Here is a 14,900-nt window from a genome sequence, read left to right as displayed (position 1 = left end):
TCTGCTGTACGCTGTGTATTTTTAAGAAATGTTTTATGATGAGTAATTAGCTAATACACGTTGGTCTTTGTAGTTATTCTAGTCATTTTAGTGAGAGTTGTGATGGGGGCTGCAATTGTAAACTATGATTTATACCTGAAATATGCACATTTTTCTAACAAAACCTATGCTATACAATAAATATGTTATCAGACTTATCAGTCATCTGATGAGGTTGTTTCTTGGTTAGTGGCTATTTATATCTTTATTTGGTCGAATTTGTGATAGCTACTGATGCAGTAAGAAAATGGTGGAGTAAGAAAAGTGTTGTCTTTTGCTAACGTGGTTAGCTAATAGATGTACATATTGTGTCTTCCCTGTAAAACATTTTAAAAATCAGAGATGATGGCTTGAATCACAAGATCTGTATCTTTCATTTGTTGTCTTGGACTTGTGATCTCATGAACATTTTATTTTATGATATCCCTGTAACTTTAGGCTAGGCTATGCTAGTCAGCTTTTGTGATGAGGTGCTCCCGGATCCGGGTTTGTGAGGCGTTAGAGGTTTTAACATCTGCTAACCATGTGTATGTGACAAATAAAATTTGATTTGATTTGAGCTAGACTTATTAGCCACTCCTTTTGGCACATCTCTTTCAAGCATACAGTTTTTCAGTTCCTCATCAATCCATGGAGCCTTAACAGTTCTAACAGTCAGTTTCTTAACAGGTGCATGTTTATCAGTAATTGGAAGAAGCAATTTCATAAATTCATCATGTGTCATCAGGATGCTTCTCATTAATCAGACCAACAAATGTTTTTAACATCATCCACATAAGTGTCACAGCAAAATATTTTGTATGATCTCTTATACACTATTTTAGGCCCAGCTGATGGAACTTTGGCTTTCCTGGATATAGCCACTATATTGTGATCACTGCATCCAATGGGTACGGATACAGCTTTAGAACAAAGTTCTACATTATTAGCAAAAATGTGATAGATACATGTGGATGATCTTGTTCTTGCAGTGTTTTTAAACACCCTGGTAGGTTGATTAATAACCTGAACCAGACTACAGGCACTGGTTACAGTAAGTAGCTTCCTCTTGAGAGGACAGCTTGATGAAAACCTGTCAATATTCAGGTCCCCAAGAAAGTAGATCTCTCGGTTTACATCACATACACTATCAAGCATTTAACAGATACTACTTAGATACTGACTGTTCGCACTTGGGGGCCTATAGCAACACCCCAAAAGAAAACGCTTTGAGTCCTCAACTGGCAGCTTCGTTAAATAGTACCCGCAAAACACCAGTCTCAACGTCAACAGTGACGATTCGATTGCCGGGATGCTGGCCTTCTAGGAATTCGCTCTTCACTGTTGATGTTGAGACTGGTGTTTTGCGGGTACTATTTAATGAAGCTGCCAGTTGAGGACTTGTGAGGCGTCTATTTCTAAAACTAGACACTCTAATGTACTTGTCCTCTTGCTCAGTTGTGCACTGGGGTTTACCACTCCTCTTTCTATTCTGGTTAGAGCCAGTTTGCGTTGTTCTGTGAAGGGAGTAGTACACAGAGTTGTATGAGATCTTCTGTTTCTTGGCAATTTCTCGCATGGAATAGCCTTCATTTCTCAGAACAAGAATAGGCTGACGAGTTCTAGAAGAAAGTGATTTGTTTATGGACATTTTGAGCACATAATCAAGGCCACAAATGCTGATGCTCCAGATACTCAACTAGTCTAAAGAAGGCCATTTTTATTGCTTCTTTAATCAGGACAACGGTTTCAGCTGTGCTAACATAATTGCAAAAGAGTTTTCTAATGATCAATTTGCCTTTTGTAATGATAACCTTGGATTAGCTAACACAACGTGCCATTGGAACACAGGAGTGATGGTTGCTGATAATGGGCCTCTGTATATGTAGATATTCCATAAAAATCTGCCGTTTCCAGCTACAATAGTCATTTACAACATTAACAATGTTTACACCGTATTTCTGATCAATTTGATGTTATTTAATGGACTAAATGTCAGGTTTTGGCCAGGACTGTTCTGGTTTTGGTCACTAGATGTCCCCATTGCACCTTTTTTGAACCTTTTGTTTTTTCCTTGCTCTAATTATTGTTTGCACCTGTATGTCGTTCCCTTGTTAGTATTTAAACCCTGTGTGTTCCTCAGTTCTTTGCTCAGTGTTTGTATGTTAGCCCCCAGCCCCAGCCCAAGCCTTGTTATGAACTTATATTTTCTCTTGTTGGATTTTCCAGAGGTTCTCTGGTTTTGTTCTTGTGTTTTTTGGATTAGTCTTTTGAGGTTTGTTTTTTCCCTTGCTGTTCTTACCACTTTGTGGATTTTCTTTGTATTTTGGAAGATATCCATTTTTTGCCTTTTGGCTTTATTTTGGACATTGTGGATATATATTCTTTGCCTGAAGATCTTGTTCTTTTATTAAACCACCATCTTTAGTACTGCTGTGTCTGCCTCATCTTCTGGGTTCTGCTGATTATTATTGACTGTTTCTCGCACCGGTTCCTGACACAAAAAATTAGATTTTTTTCAAAAACAAGGGAATTTCTAAGTGACCCAAAACTTTTGAACGGTAGTGTAGTATACTTCAAGGAAATGTTTATTTGTTTTTTTCAGTTTTATTTTAATATTTAGCAGACATATAATTTAAATGTTAACCCCTAAAAGCCTAAGTCAATTTGGGGGGACAGGGGTTCTATTAAGCTAACTTATAAAATTGTCTTAAGATGGCCATACCATGTAGTGACGGTGAAGCATTTATATGGTCTGCAATCTGAGGTGCAGTTAACTCTAATAAAGTTATCCTCTGCAGCAGAGGTAACTCTGGGTCTTCCTTTCCTGTGGTGGTCCTCATGAGAGCAAGTTTCAGCATAGCACTTGATGGTTTTTGCGACTGTACTTGAAGAAACGTTCAAAGTTCTTGACATTTTCCGTGTTGACTGACCTTCATGTCTTAAAGTAATGATGAACTGTCATTTCTCTTTGCTTATTTGAGCTGTTCTTGTCGTAATATGGACTTGGCCTTTTGCCAAATAGGGCTATCTTCTGTATTCTACCCCTACCTTGTCACAACACTGATTGGCTCAAACGCATTAAGAAGGAAATTAATTCCACAAATTGACTTAACAAAGCTCACCTGTTAATTGAAATGCATTCCAGGTGACTACCTCATAAAGCTGGTTGAGATAATGCAAAGAGTGTGCTTAGCTGACATCAAGGCAAAGGGTGGCTACTTTGAAGAATTGCAAATATAAAAAAATAATAAAAAATTGTTTAAAATTAGTTAACTACTTTTTTGGTTACTGCATGATTTGTTCATAGTTCTAATGTGCTCACTAATATTCTACAATGTAGAAAATATAACAAATAAAGAAAAACCCTGGAATGAGTATGTGTGTCGAAACTTTTGACTGGTATTGTATATTTCTTGAGCTTTCTTATATCTCCTATTTTATTTTATATTTAACCCTTTTTTGGTTTGGCGCAAAACTACTTCAATTCATTTTTGAAACCGATACCGGGCTACCTTCAGACGAGTCCCGTGACACTTGCGGGAGATAGTAGACCAGAACGGAGAAACCCATCGTGTTCGTGAGAGTCTCCCCTTTCCATAGTGGAGTCATATTATTTTGTAGCCCAAACGGTTTGGACGCTACAGACAGAAGTTGGTACATTGATGGTACCGACTTCCAACGAGTCCCATTGGTCTTGTGGGGGTCGTTGAGCAAAACGTAGAACACCATGGTGTTCATGAGTCTCATCTTTCCATGGAGTGGTCATCTTAGGCCTATCTGTTCGCACGCTACAAGCGTTTTCATGAGGAGAACGATTCTCGGGATATCTCCTGGTGTGACTAACAGACGTAGATGCGGAAGGCCCATACAAAAAACAGATCTAGCTTAAAACCTGTCTAGGATGAGGGTGCCGCTAGCGGCACTCCCCCCCCACCCCCACTGAAAAACCAGTGCCGCGAAATTCAAAAAATATATATTTTTAAAATATTTAACTTTCACACATTAAAGTCCAATACAGCTAATGAAAGACACAGATCTTGTGAATCCAGCCAACATGTCCGATTTTTAAAATGTTTTACAGGGAAGACACAATATGTAAAGATGTACATCTATTACCTAAAAACACATTAGCATAATCCACCATCTTTTATTTGTCCACCAACACCAGTAGCTATCACCAATTCGGCTAAACTAAGATATTTATAGCCCCTAACCAAGAAAAAAACTCACCAGATGACAGTCTGATAACATATTTATGGTATGGGATAGGTTTTGTTAGAAAAAAGTGCATATTTCAGGTAGATGGCATAGGTTACAATTGCACCCACCGTCACAAATGGACTAGAAAAACTACATAGAGCAACGTGTTTACCTACTTACTAATCATCAAACATTTCGTAAAAATACACAGCATACACGAATCGAAAGACACAGATCCTGTGAATACAGACAATATTTCAGATTTTCTAAGTGTCTTACAGCGAAAACACAATAAATCGTTATATTAGCATAGCACATAGCACATAGCAGCCCAGCATTGATTCTAGCCAAAGTGAGCGATAAAAGTCAACATCGCCAAAATATATTAATTTTTTCATTAACCTTCTCAGAATTCTTCAGATGACACTCCTGTAACATCATATTACACAATCCATATAGAGTTTGATCGAAAATGTTTATATTTAGCCACCAAAATCATGGTTAGACAATGTGAAATGTAGCCCAGCTGGTGAGAAAATGTCCGTGCGCCATATTAGACAGTGATCTACTCTTATACATAAATACTCATAAACGTGACTAAAAAATATAGGGTGGACAGGGATTGATAGACAATTTAATTCTTAATACAATCGCGGAATTACATTTTTTAAATTATCCTTACTTTTCAATACAGTTTGCGCCAAGCGAAGCTACGTCAAAAAACATGGCGTCCTAAGCCACTAACATTTTTCGACAGAAACACGATTTATCATAATAAAAATGTCCTACTTTGAGCTGTTCTTCCATCAGTATCTTGGGCAAAGGATCCTTTCTTGGGTCCAATCGTCTTTTGGTGGAAAGCTGTCCTTTTGCCATGTGGAAATGCCAACTGCGTTCGGGATGAACTGGAAGCGTGCCCAGCAATTCACAGCGTTTCAGAAATAAATGTCCCAAAATCGCACTAAACAGATATAAATTGCTATAAAACGCTTTAAATTAACTACCTTATGATGTTTTTAACTCCCATAACGAGTAGAAACATGACCAGAGTAATATTACTCCCTCCACTAATGCTTGGAACAGGTGCGGGTCGGTGTCCTCTAGGCGCATGACGCAGCTCCAAAAGAGTGACTAGCCTCAGGGTTTTTTAATTTGTAGTGCCTGTGAACGCGCAATCGACCCCATTCAAATCGTCATCACGTAAAGGCATCCAGGGGAAGACGTAAGCAGTGTCCGTATACTCATAGCAATAACAGTGCCCTTTTAACTGACTCCAGATCAGGGGCCAAAATTTCTGAAATCTGACTCCATGTCAGGGAAATTGCTGTAGAATGACTTCTGTTCCACTTAGAGACAAAATTTCAACTCCTATAGAAACTATAGACTGTTTTCTATCCAATAATAATAATAATATGCATATTGTACGATCAAGAATTTTGTGGGAAGCCGTTTCAAAAATTACACGATTAGCATAAATAGTGACAACAGCGCCCCCATCCTCAACAGGCTAAACAGATGGATTTTGATGGGGATTTTTTATTATGTGTGTCAATCGGCTCTTAATGTCTGTAATAGAATAAACATAACTAAAACAAATGTAGACATTAATAAATGCATGTCTTTATCTTCCCCAATTTTTTTTTACAACGGTGGGGGAGTGCCAAGATGGAGGCGTGGTGGCTTCAAAACAGTGCTCCCGTTAGTCATTTAGTGTATATATAAATCATTGAAAATAACCTCTGAGAGTATAGAGACCTGAAGAAATTCTACAACTAAGCCAATTTACTGTCTGGGAGGACGTGTAGCTTAATATACAGTGTAAGTTCATAACACCTATTTTACCTCATTCCACTCCCAGACCTTCAGATTCTGCACTGTCATAATGCACCATACATATAGAAGAATCCCTCAGGCCCTGAGTGCAGTGTCTTCAATCTCGTTACCCAACACCCACATGCAGGCTTGTAGACCTGTATTAGCCAAGACATTGATGACCTTCCCTGACTGTGATCTTAGTCCTGTCTATGGACGCATACGTCCTGGGGATAATTAGAATGCTGCCTACCCAGCACCCCCTCTGGTGATGCTGGCTCTCTCATTAATGTGACAATACTATGGCCGCTTCAGCCTATGAGTGCTCATGAGTCACAGTGATTATCTAATCACCAACACAATTACATCAGAAAATTATAAATAGCCATATTCATAGCATAACACTCAACAGACTGAATTGAATTTCAATCCAACACAGATTGATTAGCCATACCTGTGCACCGCAATATACTTTCAAAGGCAATTTACCCAAAGATTTTGGAGGTCATGTTCACTGTCTAAACAGAGCTTTGAACCAAGCCCAATTGGAGTGAGAAAATACCAGCTCAATGGGTCAATGATCTTGACCTGATGATAATTTGTCAGATGATAGTTAAGCAGGCTTCTCATATTCCACCATAGCAATGATTTTCACCCTCATCTATCCATCTCATTATGACCAAGTGTATCTTGTTAAGCTGGAGCTTGTCACTATCATGTCATGTACTGATTAAATGGAGCGTGTTTTTAGCATATGCACTCTCTCGCTCCTTGTTTTTTGAATCATTAGCTCTTTTGCAGTCATTTAAAACCCCCTAGAGTCTATTGACAAACCGGTGTGTCAATCTACGTGAACCATTGAATGAGTAGGTGCGTTCAAACTTTTGACTGTATAAGTCTTATTTTAGATAATAGTCTTATTTTAGTTGAACCTAACCTATGTTGTAGGGTCAAACTAGATCTCCCTAAACATTGAGATCTGAAAGCATGCTCCCAGGGATTTACAATCTATACTACATACACAACACTGATATTAAAAGATAATCAAATTCAGTTTGAATTTGAATTGAATTCAAGGCAATTTTTGATACTGTGACAGAATAACAATTATTTACGTTCATTTTTTCTCTTCTTACAGTGTAACACTATTTCTTATAGTTTATTTATTTTTTGCGTATGTCGTCACTTTTGCTTTACTTCTTCTTCCTAATTCTGAGTCCTTGTGTTAGATTATTATTAGTCTCCACACCTAGAGAGGAGAGAAGTCCTCAAACTATGTTTTCTCAAAATAAGATGTATGACCATCTGCTTTCCCAATGAGTTTACAAAGAAATGAGACCCTAATCTCCTCTGGCAAAGATAATCACTTCTATCAGTCTCTCTCTCGTTTGTGTTTTTGTTTGTATGGCTGTAGATGGAGATGGAGAGAGAGAGAGAGAGAGTGGCAGCTAGCTAGCGCCACCACACGCCTGCCCGCGGACTCCCTCTGAAGAACGGAAAACAAACTAAAGGGCAACAGGCGGATAAAAGCAAACCCAATCCTCCAGTCACAAGGTTTTCCCTCTGCAATGCAGTCCCCAGTCCCCAGTCCCCACATGGAATGTCATTACTGCATGAGATGGTAAATAGCATGTTGAAAATAGGTGTCTAAGTTTACGCTTTTTTACATATTACCACTGGAGTGTGCAACCATTCCTAGCTACCAAACTCATATGACATTGAGAAGGAGAAGAGGGACAGAGAGAGAATGAGAGAGAGAGAGAGAATGAGAGAGAGAGAGAGAATGAGAGAGAGAGAATGAGAGAGAGAGAGAGAGAGAGAGAGAGAGAGAGAGAGAGAGAGAGAGAGAGAGAGAGAGAGAGAGAGAGAGAGAGAGAGAGAGAGAGAGAGAGAGAGAGAGAGAGAGAGAGAGAGAGACAGAGAGAGAGAGAGAGAGAGAGAGACAGACAGACAGACAGACAGACAGACAGACAGACAGACAGACAGACAGACAGACAGACAGACAGACAGACAGACAGACAGACAGACTCCTGTCTGAGAGCTCAGTTAGCACTCAAAATGCTCATATGTTTTTGGTTAAAGAGACAGGTGAGGGAATTTGTTGGCTTGCCATTGAAGACATTCTACATCATCACGTTATTTTCTAGCACAATGTGTTCTCAAGGAATACATGTATTCTGATGTTTATGATATACAAGTAATTCACTCTAACAAGCCAACATCAACAACAAGCTAATGCCAGTGTTATAATTAAGCAATAAGGCCCAAGGGGGTGTGGTATATGGCCATTAATCCACTGCTATGGGCTGTTCTTATGTACGACGCAACTGGGAGTGCCTGGATACAGCCCTTAGCCGTGGTATATAGGCCATAACCACAGATCCCTGAGGTGCCTTACTGCTATTATAAACTGGCTACCAATGTAATTCGAGCAGTAAAAATACATGTTTTGTCATACCTGTGGTATAAGGGTTGATATAGGGGTTGATAATATACCACGACTGTCAGCCAATCAGCATTCAGGGCTCGAACAACCCGGTTGATAACATGTGTTTAATAATATGGAGTTTTCTTTCACTACTGAGTACTGTATGTGGTGTGCTATATTGATATCTTGGTCAGATCATAACAAACTGCACTTTACAGCCAAGTGCCTAGAGTGATTTGTTTGGACTCACAAGGGGTTAGGTCCTCACTTGACTGTTAAATATTGCATACCGATAAACCGCCTCTGGCTTAGTTAAATGAGTGGCTGTGGTTAACACATGGATATCGGTGTGAACTTAACTCCTCACTGCACACACACACACACACACACACACACACACATACATACAATCACCCAATCATAAGTAATCATACACTGTCCTGGCCTGGCCCCGTGTGTCAAAGACAGAGGTGGAATTCACATTTGGTTTCCTCGCTCAAACCTTAACCAAAGGTTCAGTACCCAGAGGATTCCATGAATACACAAGTTTAAATATCATCTCAGAGATTTAGAGTTTGAAAGATAATAATGATATACTTTCCGTGATACAGAAGTCAGTGTAAATGATAATACACTTCCTCTCCAGGCTGACCTCTCAGTGAGGTCTGGAGGATAAAAGGGGTTTGGCCGGGCTCAGATGAATCTCTAAAATTCGCCTGTTGTCCAAAGTTAATCCATCACCATACAGGGGAATGAGAGCATAGTCTGCAGGCAGAAACATTTTCATTTGGAGATGGTTGCAACATTGTTATAATGTATTCAGGGCTTTATGGGCTAAATCTTCCTCTAAGCTTTAGCTATGCGACAAGGCTATTTCTTTGGTTTTAAGGAATTACAGTAAAAGCTCTGTCATCTGACATTCAAGATGATTACATTTTGACAAGCCAACGATCACCCACTCACATTATTTAAGGAATCTGCCTTAAATTGAGTAAGGTTGTGTGGCCACAAATTCAATTAGTCTTTGTGTCTGTGGATTTATGAAGTATCATCTGTGAGGTTAAGCTTGTCACAACTTGATTAATGTCAAATGTGTAGCACAAGCAAATGCTTTAGTTAGGTACCCATGACAGGAGAGTTATTGAGATTCAACATCATTATCATCCTCATCATCATCATGTGAGTTATGATAGTGTTTCCCAGTGTGGGAAGTATGTTGTTCTGGCTGGGAACAAACCAGTTTTGATTGAATACCACCCATGAGTACTGCTTCCCGGTACTCTAATCTACAGTACAGTAACCTGGTATAACATGCACTTCCTAATAACGTTTGTTCTCTCACACCGAAGTTGACGCAAATTAAAAATTCACTCATTGCCGTAACTCGCTCATTGCCCCAATCCAGAATATGCCCTTAACCTTCTCGCCACTCTCTGGTGCCATTGAAAAGCTGTCACCTTACAACGGTCAGTTAGATAAGCAACCATGTATCTTCTTTTCTTTCAAATGAAAGCAAATGTTCAGTTCAGTCCCGAAATCCTATAAGAAATCCCCAAATAACCAATAATCTAATCCAGATGCGAGACATGAAATATGGATTGGTTTTACCAGTTCTGTTGTCAGTCTGTAATATAACCCAAAGGAGAAATAGTCCACAGAGAAAACCCCAAAATATAAGTAGGCCTAAGAAATAACCTTCCAGACTTTGGTTCTTGGAAGTCAATAGTTCACAAAAGAGAAATTCTTCTAATAAAAAATAAATACAAGTATTTTTACAAGTAAGTGTACACTTGTATGATGTGAGAACTTTTAAACTACAAATACTTTCTTGTCACCAAACATGCAGTCACACACGGGCATTTCCATGTAAAAAGCCCAATGAGCAATATCATGTGAAGTTTATTGGAGCACATCAGATTTGGTGTCAAATGAAAGCTAAGAGCTTTGTGAAATGAAGACATAAATGTATAATATTTTACGTTTGACACCAAATTTGATGTGCCAGTTGTAACTTAAATCAGCATATCTTTAAAATATTTTCTAATTTCGCTTCCTCATGAAGAGGCAGGATAATGAAAGTTCACAGACATAACAAGTAAAGGTAGACCTACCAATTAGTAAGTGTTTTTACTGATAACAATTTGGTTTATAGTTACCAAATCGGTAAAAGAAATACCAAAAATCTGTAACAGAATGACTGCAACTAAATTGGCTACAATGGGATTTCATAGTAGTCACAAACCACACTTGGGTCACTTGCTACTGCCTTCAATTCCAGTGGAATATGGGTATGTTTTCTTTCTGTCACATGGGTGTGAAAACAATCTGGACAACCTTTCCCTCTCTCTCTGCTTGTCTTTTTTCTCTCTCCAATTAATGTCACCTCTCCCTGCTATTACTGACACCTACCCATAAGCCCCATCTACAGTATTTTCATTTACTGTACCCAGCCCTCTGACCGACTGAGCACCGACCGACACCGGACGTTCATGGATGTTGAAAAGTAGTTGAAATACATTCTGTCCAAATCTTTAAAAAAAATCATAGACCTCTGTTTCACAAGTTTGGACAGCACATTAGAGTACTGAACTATACTGTACTGTACTATACTGTACTTTACTGAACTCTACTCAACTGTACATTACTGTGCTGTACTGTGATGTCCGAACTTTTGAAACATAGACATCTATGATTGGTACAGATTTGGTCCAGACCAAACAAATTTGGTCTTTTGGGGGGCTGAGCTCATTAGAATAATAGCGGAAACATGTAAAGGAGGACAAAACATTTTTCTACCTTTGTGTAAATATTTACAATATATCACCATGAAGAGAATGACATTCATGAATATGCATTTATGTATATAACAGATCAAGGATCCATGTACACATCTTAATAATTGTTGGCATATACAGGGCATTCGGAAAGTATTCAGACCCCTTGATTTTTTCCACTTTTCCATTTTATTACATTACAACCTTATTCTAGTATCCAGACCCTATACTATGAGACTCAAAATAGAGCTCAGGTGCATTCTGTTTCCATTGATCATCCTTGAGATGTTTCTACTACATGATTGGAGTCCACCTGTAATAAATTCAATTGATTGGACATGATTTGGAAAGGCACACACATATAAGGTCCCACAGCTGACCGTGCAGTCAGAGCAAAAACCAAGCCATGAGGTTGAAGGAATTGTCCGTAGAGCTCCGAGACAGGAATCTGTCGAGGGACAGATCTGCGGAAGAGTACAATAAATGTACACAGCATTGAAGGTCCCCAAGAACACAGTGACCTCCATCATTCTTAAATTGAAGATATTTGGAACCTACAAGACTCTTCCGAGAGCTGGCCGCCCAAGCCAAACTAAGCAATTGAGGGAGAAGGGCCTTGGTCAGGGAGGTGAACAAGAACCTGATAATCACTATGACAGAGCTACAGAGTTCCTCTGTGGAAATGGGAGAACCTTCCAGTATGACAGCCATCTCTGTAAAAGGCAGATGACAGCCCACTTGGAATTTGCCAAAAGGCACCTAAAGGACTCTCAGACAATGAGAAACAAGATTATTTGGTCTGATGAAACCAAGATTGAACTCTTTGGCCTGAATGCCAAGCATCACATCTGGAGGAAACCTTCTTATAGTGAAGCATGGTGGTGGCAGCATCATGCTGTGGGGATGTTTTTCAGCGGCAGGGACTAGGAGACTAGTCAGAGAGATCCTTCATGAAAACCTGTTCCAGAGCGCTCAGGACCTCAGATTGGGGTGAAGGTTCACCTTCCAACAGGACAATGACCCTTAGCACACAAACCAAGACAATGCAGGAATGGCTTCGGACAAATCTCTGAATGTCTTTGAGCCCGAACTTGAACATGATCGATCATCTCTGGAGAGACCTGAAAATAGCTGTGCAGCGACGCTCCCCATCCAACCTGACAGAGCTTGAGAGGATCTGCAGAGAAGAATGGGAGAAACTCCCCAAATAAAGATGTGCCAAGCTTGTAGCGTCATACCCAAGAAGACTCGAGGCTGTAATCGCTGCCAAAGGTGCTTCAACAAAGTGTAGGGTAAAGGGTCTGAATACTTAAGTAAATGTTATTTTTCAGTTGTTTAAAAAAACAAAAACATTTGCAGCATTTCGAAATAACAGTTTTTGCAGTTTTTTTTTCTTCTAATTTCCCGACAAGGAATACAGATATGCAACTGTTGGTCACAGATACCTTTAAAAAATTGGCCTAACATTGGGCCTCAGGATCTCGTCAGGATATTTTTGAGCATTCAAATTGCCATCGATAAAATGCAATTGTGTTTGTTGTCCGTAGCTTATGCCTGCCCATACCATAACCCCACCACCACCACTCTGGATGCCTACATGGCCCTCCCCAGCCCTCCCTTCTGAAAATCAGATCACGACTCCATTTTGCTCCTCCCTTCCTATAGGCAAAAACTCAAACAGGAAGTACTCATGCTAAGATCTATTCAACTGTGTTCAGACCAATCGGAATCCATGCTTCAAAATTGTTTTGATCACGTGGACTGAGATATGTTCCAGGTAGCCGCAAATAATAACATTGACTTATATACGGACCCGGTGACTGAGTTCATCAGGAAGTGTATAGGGGATGTTGTTCCCACTGTGACTATTAAAACCTACCCAAACCAGAAACCGTGGATAGATGGCAGCATTCCCGCTAAATTCAAAGCGCAAACAACTGCATTAAACATGGCAAGGTGACTGGGAATGTGGTTCAATACAAACACTGTAGTTATTCTCTCCGTAAGGTAATCCAACAGGTAAAAGTCAGTACATAGACAAAGTGGAGTCGCAATTCAATGGCTCAGGCACGAGACGTATGTGGCAAGGTCTACAGACAATCATGGATTACAAAGGAAAAACTAGCCCGACGAGGACACCGACATCTTGCTCCCAGACAACCTGAACACCTTCTTCGCTGCTTTGAGGATAACACAGTGCCATCGACATGGCACGCTCCCAAGGAGTGTGGGCTCTTGTTCTCCATGGCCGACAAGAGTAAAACATTTACGGGTGTTAAGCCTTGCAAGGCTGCTGGCCCAAACAGGATCAATAGCCGCGTCCTCAGGTCATACGCAGACCAGCTGGCTGGAGTGTTTACGGACATATTCAATCTCTCCCTATCCCAGTCTGCTGTCCCCACATGCTTCAAGATGTCCACCATTTTTCCTGTACCCAAGAAAGCAGAGGAAACTGAACTAAATGACAATCGCCCCATAGCACTCACTTCTGTCATCATGAAGTGCTTTGTGAGGCTAGTTAAGGATCATATCACCTGTACCTTACCTGACACTCTAGACCCACTTCAATTTGCTTACTGTCCCAATAAATCCACAGACGATGCAATCGCCATTGCAGTGCACACTGGCCTATCCCACCTGGACAAGAGGAATACCTATGTAAGAATGCTGTTCATTGACTGTAGCTCAGCCTCTAACAACATAGTACCCTCCAAGCTCATCATCAAGCTCGGGACCGTGGTTCTGAACCACGCCCTGTGCAACTGTGTCCTGGACTTCCTGACGGGCCGCCCCCAGGTGGTGAAAGTAGGAAACAACATTTCACTAATCCTCAACACAGAGGCCTCACAAGAGTGTGCACTCAGCACCCTCCTGTACTCCCTGTTCACCAATGACTGCATAGTCACACACACCTCCAATTCAATCATCAAGTTTGCAGACTACACAACCATAGTAAGCCTGATTACCAACAATGACGAGACAGCCTACAGGGAGGAGGTGAGGGCCCTGGTGGAGTGGTGCCAGGAAAATAACCTCTCCCTCAACGTCAACAAAACAAAGGAGCTGATCGTGGACTGCAGGAAAAAGCAGAGGGAGCACAGCCCTATCCACATTGACGGGACCGCAGTGGGGAAGGTGGAAACCTTCAAGTTTCTAGGCTTACACGTCTCTGACAATCTGAAATGGTCCACCAACACAGACAGTGTAGTGAAGAAGGTGCAACAACTTCAGGAGGCTGAAGAAATTTGGCTTGGCTCCTAAGACCCTCACAAACTTTTACAGATACACAATTGAGAGCATCCTGTCGGGCTGTACCACCGCCTGGTACGGCAACTGCACCGCCCGTAACCACAGGGCTCTCCAGAGGGTGGTGCGGTCTGCCCAACGCATCACCTGGGGCACACTGCCTGCCCTCCAGGACACCTGTAGGACCCGATGTCACGGGAAGGCCAAAAAGATCATCAAGGACGTCAACCACCCGAACTACGGTCTGTTCACTCCGTTATTATCCAGAATGCGAAGTCAGTACAGATGCATCAAAGCTGGGACCGATTGGCTGAATCTCAAGGCCATCAGACTGTTAAACAGCCATCACTAGCCCGCTACCACCCGGTTACTCAACCCTGCAATTTAGAGGCTGCTGCACTATATGCGTAGACATGGAA

This window comes from Salvelinus fontinalis, chromosome 25 (assembly GCF_029448725.1).
Source record: "Salvelinus fontinalis isolate EN_2023a chromosome 25, ASM2944872v1, whole genome shotgun sequence".
NCBI lineage: Eukaryota > Metazoa > Chordata > Actinopteri > Salmoniformes > Salmonidae > Salvelinus > Salvelinus fontinalis.
Note: the sequence above shows the minus strand (reverse complement) of the source record.